Source organism: Augochlora pura, chromosome 10 (genome assembly GCF_028453695.1).
Source record: "Augochlora pura isolate Apur16 chromosome 10, APUR_v2.2.1, whole genome shotgun sequence".
NCBI lineage: Eukaryota > Metazoa > Arthropoda > Insecta > Hymenoptera > Halictidae > Augochlora > Augochlora pura.
The window spans coordinates 26,476,087-26,482,920 of NC_135781.1; positions in this window are offsets into that span (position 1 = coordinate 26,476,087).

Consider the following 6,834-nt stretch of genomic DNA (forward strand, 5'->3'; position numbering starts at 1 on the left):
GATAATCGTCCCGCGATGCTACACTTTCCAAATAAGTCTCCCGGCTGCTCTGCCCGCCGGTCTTTCAGGCTTTTCTTGCTTTCCCGCGAGGCTCACGGAACGTTATCGCGCGCACTTCTTCGTTTATTTCTAATATATTATCGTTGCCTGTTTCATAAACATCGGAAGATATGAGCGAATTGATGTTTAAAAGGGAACAGCAATCTCCTGACCACTGCGATTCGAGTTTCAGGATGTTTTCCGTGGATAAGTCGTTGATTTATTTGTTTATCGTCTACGGTCCCAATGGCCTTTTAATTTCCGTACAAATATTTAACGCTGTAATAATAGTAATACTAGTGATAATATAGCAGTACTATTAAAAACGAAAATTAAAACGATTGCAACATACAACACTTGACTTCTCCGCGAAAGTTGTTAGTATAAGTATTAGCCAAAGTGAGAACTTTACTCAAAGATTAAGATATATTGATGAATGAGGAATAAGATAATTGATGAATGAAAAATTTTAATTTTGTAAGGATGAATAAATGTCGAAAATGTAAGAAAATGTCGAACTTAATCAATAATCTTGAAATTCCTTAAGGCCGGTTGAAGACGATGTTAACGGTTTACAGAGATTAAAAAATTGCCGTAGGAAAAGGCGAAATACAATTTATTACTGCTAATTAAATATCTTTTAAAAAGTCGCGGTATGCGAGCAACGTTGCCAGCGATTAGGCGCGGGCAAAAAAATCGGCCGGAATTCAATTAGCAAATTACGCAGTCGGACGAATTCCGAAATTCCAGAGCGGGTTTTACTGATAACCAGTCCGCGGCTAGACGTACAACAATTGATCACTCAACGCTAATCACCTGGCCATAAATCATATCGGACGTAATCTCGAGACGAGCTCCACTTGCTTGGAAATCGTGTCTGTTCGTTGCCGGCTGTATCCACTGGCGTCCGCCGTAACGCCGTGATGTAATCAGAACAGCTTATTTTCTGTGTCAGTAGAAATGATACGGTGAAGGTCGAAAATTATCCCTTGACTATTCGATCCTCTGCTCTCTCTCTCTCTCTCTCTCTCTCTAGGCATACCCTAGCACAGATAGCATCACAATGTTGCATTCGCCTTTTTGCTTCGTCGGTTGATCCTTACGTGTATTTGTTGCACCCTCGAGGTACGTAAGAGTCGGTATATGAACGAGCAAGTGGAGTCTGCTCGTCTCCGTGCACTTATGGCATCTGTGCATTTTTTTCACCGAAGATGTAAGGGATTATTCGAATAACCAGTAATTCTATATTGATAACAGTAACATATAGAATTACTCGAATATACAGTAATTATTAGACTGTCGATTTTTATGCGGAATAAAAATTGTGTTCGTTGATTGCGAGATGTAGAAACTGCATAGACATTCATTTATTTTCGTAATTACACTAATGTAATTATATTTATAATGACAGTATTTGAACGGAGTATTATTCGTATAAACAATAGTTATATGATGAGAACAATGTTCGAAGAGAGAATTACTCGAGTAAATAGTAATTTTGTAATGTATATTCGGATAATTAGATGGAATAATTTAAGACGAATAATGAATGATTACTTGAACGAAACAATCGACTAAAAAGAATTCAATTGTACAATTATCATACATAAATCTATATATAAGGAAAATACGAATAATGTGCATCGGTGGACAAATGTATGTTCTTTCCTTTAAAAGTACATGGGATTTTATCGCCGAACATTCTTGCATTTGAATTTGCATTTTATAACGAAAAGTAGGATGCATTTATTCAAAAGCATGTTGCATTTAGTCCAACTTAATTAACACGACTTTTAACCCACTTTAACCACTATGTCAATTATCGTGGCCTACAAAGTATCAGCAAAATCGCGAGCACGTGAAAAATCATTAGTCGACTTGCCTTAATATTCCTAATCGTCCAGAAAATGAGGCTTTCAATTAATAACATTATCTTGAAACGAGTAAAGGCAAATAAATGGAATTACATTTAACATTTAAAATTCTATGGTTTACTTAGAATACTCCACTTATGATTAAAAGGTAAATGTCGCTCGATGTTCCAAACGGTTTCAAATATCCTGAAAATGAACGAATTAGTAGATAGAACGTTTTAATTAAGGACGACAAAATATCGGCGTCGTTGAAGCGGCAAGCGAGCGAGCGAGCTCTAATTTCAAAGCGGCTGGGCGTAGCGCGACGCAGCTAGTTATCAAAACGAACGATCGTTGACCCAAATCGTAGGAGCAGAAACCGGTGGAGATGCGCCGGCAGATCCGGCTCCGCAGCCGTGGTCGCCGGTCCATTTCCTTTTCATCCCGCGATATCGCATTAATGGCTCGCATTAATGGCACGCATTACGCGGCGCTCCGGTACCGAGAGTTGTATAACTGTTTCCCTCCGCGGGAGCGTTCTAATCCCGCGCGTAATTTATGTAACATGTAAATCGAGGGGTCTCTAATGCCGATTCAGTCGCCGAGGCAACCGTTCCACGGCGGAGGACGGGGGCCCCGGTTAGCCGAGGGAGCTCGAAAGGCCCGCAACCACGCGTGACCAAACATTCTCTTCCGCGCTCGTCTCCGGCCGCTTCTCGATTTATCGTGGCCCCGGAATCCGGCGTCGACGGCGCGGCCGTCGTTAACCGAGGCGGATTCCTCGGATATCGAAAGGCCCTGGCCACTCGCGGCGCCGATCTCGGCCAATCGGTGCCCGCGGTCACCCTCCGAATCCTCCACGGTCTATTTCTGGACGGCTATCATCTCCACGGCGACGATACCTCCACGCCCGGCTTTTGTTGCGCAGGCCGCGATACCCCCGGAATGAGATCCGGCAACCGTTAACCCTTTAGCAGAGCAAATCCTCCTTTTTTGGAACGGTAGTTTGCCTGCCTGCCTGGCCGGCTACCAGCTAGACCACTTACACGTCGCTGGAAAAGAAACGACCATGGGGAGACTTCGCTCGCCCGAGGAATCCTGCTGCCGGTCCCCTGTTTCGCCAGAGTCTCGCGAATTCTGGACTATTTACCAATCGCCGATCCCATCGCTGCAAATGATCGACTAACTGCCACCGTGATCCAGATTCTATGTTTAGCACGGCCGGTTCGCCGCGCTGGCTTTTTGCTCGGCAGATTGCTGGGATTCCTTCAGATATTTCACCGGTTCCAGACTCGGTTTTAATGGTTTCGATTAGAGAAACTCTTCGATGTGTTTCGTCGTGTAACTTAACGCACCGAGAAAATAGCGTTACAAGCAAGCACGCTGTCTATACGTATACGTGCTCGGTATGAATCATTCCTGCAGCTTCTGTAATCAAAGTGGAACGATCGCTTAATCTGAAAATTTGACTTTTTGCTCGGCGCTCGCCGATCCTCACTCTCGTCGGTCCGACACAGTTTTCGCGGATACCGAACAAGTCGCGTGTTATGCGGATCGTTTTATTAGGTGGGAGCGACGTTGACGATGTCATTTCGTGCTTGTCCCGACACGTTTCACGGAACGCGCTAATTGTCTCTGTTCTCATCGTGTATCGGTTTTTATCACTGCGTCGATTAGATGCGGGAGATTAAGCTGTGGAGATGTCACATTTTTCAAAAACCGTGGCCGATAGGGAAGACGAAATTAGTCGAGGATGACTTGTTTAATTGTTTAAGCAAGATTGTTGATTTGTTTATATTAGGTATATCTTGTCTGGCTTCGAGACGCAGGTATCTTTTTATACATGAATTTTACCGAATTAAAAACTGCCACGTTTGGGAGCATGAAAGGTATATTTTGAAAATGCTGTAACTTTGCGAAAAAAAATCGCAGCCACATTTCTTTTTGTTTAAATGAGTGGAGATGGTTTGAACTATATTTTCATCCAAACGGTATCCTCGAGAAAAATTTTACGCAGCTCATGCGTATCGTCAAACTTGGTACTCTTCAATAAGATGTATAAAGGGTTGCAGTGGTAAAGGTGCATCGAAGTTAAAATCCAACAAGTTTACTTCAAATTAATTTCAAATTATTTCCAATGATCGTCAAGTAAAGGTTTCTAGCTTCAATTTAAAACAGGAGTCATCATTCTACGACCTTTTTTTGCAAAGTTATCGTCAGCCAAATTTGGCCAATTTTCACCCAGAACTTGTCCAAGCTGTAATTTTTTTGAGCTTTCCGATCTTGTGTCGTATAATCCAAGATGGTAGAATGCACAGCGAATTTCTCGCATCGGATTCGTCTCTGCTCGGAGGAATCGATCCGTGTCGGTGTGCGCGAAATACGGCTCGATCCTGGGAAACGGGACGACTCGTAGGCGGCTGCCGTCATCGCGACAATTTCGCGCGCATTTCGCGGTTGTTGACTCCGCGCGGGATCGCTCGGTTATCCGCTTATCCGTGAAATCAAAGTCCCTCTCTTTCTCTTGCCACGGCGGAGGGATCTCAGGCGGCCCTCGCCTCAGGGACGTATCGCATCCGGAAATCATCTGTCGCTACCGCGCTGTGCCGCGCGCGGCGCCGAGCGGGACCGAGCGGTGTCGAGCCGAGCCGAGCGGAGCATTATCACCGGCTTTTCCGGAGAACCGTGCGGGCGAACCGGAGCAAGGAATACGAAACGGTGACTCGTTCGTCCCGTTCGGGCTGATAGCGGCCCGCGCGTTTAGACGGATGCCGGATGCGCGCCGACTTCCCGTGTCACTCGATTTCTACTCATTTTCCAAACGAGAGGCCAATCAACCTCTTCCTGTGGCCAGACGGTGTCGTGCTCGCGGCCTCAGGATTTCGTACGCTATCGACAGTTGCCAAACGACGGCGTGCCGGATGCGTGCTTGTTAGGCGAGCGGATCCGTCGCCGGAATTTCGGCGATCCTCGCGATTTCTTGGCTACCGTCTGGTCTACTAGTTTATTTATGTATTTTTCTAGCCAGTTTATTTATTCGCTTATTTCTCTGTCTACTATGTTTATCTACTTATTTCTTTGTCTACTATGTTTATCTACTTATTTCTTTGTCTACTTTGCACATTTACTAATTCATCTTTCTATCTACTTCATTCATTATCCTAATCCTAGTACTTATCTCGTTTATTCTAACAACCTCGTGCTGTATTATCCTCTTTTATTTATTCATATTATTTAAATACCATGATTACTTATTTTATTTTCTATTATGCCTTTTCTTTTCTTGTAACATCTTTTTCTTTCCTATGCCTTTTTTTTAATTAAATTACTTGTGCGACATATAGTCACACAATTGTAACACATAGTCTTTCTCCCGATGATCAAATAAATAGTATTATTACTATTACTTATTTATTCAATCGAGCAGGATAAATAGCACAATAAACTTCGGAAAAAACGGCGATGCAAACGAATTTCTATTTAAAATTCTCTTCAACGTTCGCTCGCAATTGTTCGCGGAGAAATGAATGTTTCACTTGTACCTTCGCTGTGGGAAATACTTTGTATCGGTCGTAACGATAAAGCCCGCGATTTGCAAGGATAAAATTGATATAAAAATAAGGATTTACTCGGCGTGAAGTGCTCGGAACGTTTCCGACAATGGCTGTCGTTTTCATCCTCGGAACTGCGAAGGAGAACGCGCCATCAGCGGTGAATATTCCACAAAGCGGACGCGTGTGAAATGTATTCGCAAGCGTTTCTCTCGGCGCGATCGAAATGAATATGCAGGAAGATCGTCGTGTTGCCTAGTTAACAAACAATTTTTCCGATCCCGTAATGAACAGGGCGGCGAAGAAGCATCATAATCAGCACGTATGCGCGTCGGCTTAGGCCTAGTCGTAAATGTCCGGTGGTCGGATAATCATCTTTCAAGTTACCGTAACGCATTCCCTCGAAATTATGATTCCCGGTATCAATCTACCCTAGGAGCAACAAGTCGGACGGGGCATCATCCTGTTACACAATTCTTATCCGTGCGATCGCCCGCGAGAGAAAAATCGGCGCGGGTAAATATATCTTGCGTGGATGGAAAACGTTAGCCAAAGTGGCCATTAGTTAGCCGGCTACCATATCGCGCAATCGATTAGACGGTCTAATATCGCGGTATCAAAACCGCATGAAATATAATTCCAACGGAGGCCGTGAATATCAGCCGGGTGCCGCGATCGAGCTATTACCGGCCGGTTCTTTTTTTGTTGCCCCGCGCAATTAGTACCCCATCGCGATCAATTTAGACCATTCTTTTTCCGCGGACGGCTCGCGGTTTCTTCTTTCCGTTCGAGACGGGGCCGACGCGAGAAATTCCGCGAGAGTGGCTTTTTCTGCCCGCGAAGTTTAAACGATGTATTGAATTCATTAGCACGGTTTTTCAGGATCGCCTCGCTCCTACGCCCGGCGGCGATCCGCGGACATAATAATTATTGCGAGCGGCGCATTAGCCTAATCTCGGGCTCGCATCGGGCCCGGTTAAAAGCAACGGTAACTTCTCTCACGGATCATTCGTTCGTATGCCCACGGAATCGAAGCGCGTTCCGAATCGAGAAATTCTTTCGCCTGTATCGCTCGCTATTTCAGATAGGTTCAATCAATTACTTCGACTCTTTAAATCGATTGCTTTCCATACCCGATAGAGACAAAATCTGTCCGCTGTAATTACACAAGATCCGCGGTTCATTAATTATTGCTCGCACAGGTCCATTTACACCAAAACTTTAAAAATAGTTTCTCGAGTACGAAGCGTCTCGGTTTAATCGAATAAAATTATAAATTATTCCAAGTATAGTTAGTTATATATATTGTTAAAAAGTTCGGCCGTTAAACGAACATTAGCCGAAATATTTAATTGAAATTGGTACGTAGAAGCGATGTAGATCCTATCAGG